The sequence below is a fragment of the Molossus molossus genome, unplaced genomic scaffold, assembly GCF_014108415.1.
Source record: "Molossus molossus isolate mMolMol1 unplaced genomic scaffold, mMolMol1.p scaffold_m16_p_9, whole genome shotgun sequence".
In the NCBI taxonomy this organism is placed as follows: Eukaryota; Metazoa; Chordata; class Mammalia; order Chiroptera; family Molossidae; genus Molossus; species Molossus molossus.
Window position 1 is genome coordinate 19279340 of NW_023425403.1, and position 1895 is coordinate 19281234.

General features: G+C 43.9%; 1 pseudogene; it reads left to right on the plus strand.

Moving 5' to 3' along the window:
• Positions 1 to 964: 964 nt before the first annotated feature.
• On the plus strand, positions 965 to 1632 carry LOC118623030 (annotated as a pseudogene).
• The last annotated feature ends 263 nt before the right edge of the window (positions 1633 to 1895 follow it).

The window sequence follows — 1895 nt, forward strand, 5'->3', positions numbered from 1 at the left end:
TGGAATGCTTTCCTTGTGACCCTGCAAGAACCCACTTCTACCAGCAACATTTCTTGCTACAAAATGTGGGGGTGGGGAAGTAAGGTAATTTTCTTTGTTATTCCAAACCTGCTTTTTTCCCTGGATACAACATAATATACAGAAACTCAAACTGAAGATGTCTCCTCTGAATCTCAAGATACCTGTGCTCTTACGGAGATGTGAGTAAATGTAATTTTAAGTCACTTTAAAGAGTACTAGCTTAAAACCCTTTTGAAGTCTTTTCTTTTTTTTTTAAAGTGTAGGAATTATTATGTAAAGTAAACCCTGGCATTCCTTCTTCTAAGTATACTTTTCTATTTGTCTTAAAGTGAGGCACACCTTTCTTTGAGTTAAAGGTTCAGGCTTAACTACTGAAGACTGCTCAGTTCTCAAATTCTTCTCAGCAGCTGAATCTACATATGAAGAGCATAGATTTCACTGGCACCCCACACTCAGTGAGGAGTGAGCTGATGAACAGAAAAGGCAAAAAGAGTTATAACGCATTCAAAAGAAGGTTGAGTTCAGATTTCTGGTCTAAGACCTTTCACTTAGTGGACCTTCACTTCCTTGATGAGGAAGGCGTGTGTGGATGCAACAAAACACCAGGCCCAGCATGGTAGGTGCTGGGGGCTCAAAACACTGGAGAAGTGAGTTGTTGGGGTTTTGGACACAGAAATTGAGACTAGAGGGGTGAGAGAATTGAGGATATTGGAAAGGAAATGGTTAAAGTGATGCACTGGGGAGGGGAAGCAAAGGGAACGGGGATGTGCGAAGAGCCAGGAATGGGAGAAGCAAAAACAGTGGAGCAAATGAGGAAGCAAAGACCCAGGATTGGGCCATCCCTGTCACTGAGCGCAGTGCTTCTAGTGCATGCAAATCCCCGGGGAGCTTGTTAAAATGCAGATTCTGAGTCAGGTCTGCATTTCTACCAAGCTCCCAGAAGATGCCCAGGCCAGTCTTGGATGCGTTTGGCTGTTTACTCCAACCTAATCCAGAATGGCTATCTTTGTTGATCTTTGTTGGTAAGGAAAATAGAGAATCAGGCACTGTGTGCTCCTAAGGACTGGCTGAAGCTGGAGTCTGGGCCTTCAGGCAAAGCTTTAGATGGGAGATAACAGGTTTCACCACCACATGTTGGCAATGTCTGCTGCTCCACCAGCCTCACCTGAAGCTGCCAGAAGGGCTTTGGGAACCGTCAACAGAGCCACAGAAAAGTCAGTAAATAAAGGCTAATGGACCCCCTCAAACAAAAACAAACCTCTCTGCCAAAATGATGACCAAGAAGGCTGTTAAAGGAAAAATCTGTTTCTGCCTTGGATGACACCTATCCAGAAACAGAAAAATTCTTTCTCTTCAAGGCCTCTAGATGTTGAGACTTTCAACCTACCTGAAGAGCAGCAGACTGCACTCCTCCCCTTAAATGGGCGGGAGGCGGGGGGAGCTTCTCAGTGAAGAGAGAGGACTTGAAACACTGTTACACCTGGCCCCCCTTCGCCTCTGAAGATGCCCTCTTTACCGTGGGAGTCTAGTCAGTAGCCGGCTCCTTCAAACATCTTGTCCACCTGTTTGCTATGCCTTAGATATTTACATTTCTTAACACTTCATAGTTAGTGTGTGTGCACTAGTAGTTTATAATTGCAATTCTTTATTTTAAGAAATACGCCAATGCTGCTGGTCTGGACCAGTTTGAGTAGCAAGATTAGAAGATCCCATTTCATCTGTTGGAATGTGAAGAATGTCTGCACCAAAGAATGAATTATTTATTAAGTGCCTGTTGTGTACCTAGCAATCTGCTAAGTACCCTGAAGAGTTTAAAAGAAGATGAGAACCTCCTTGTGCAGGAGCTTAGAGTCTCATAGAGGAGATAAGACATG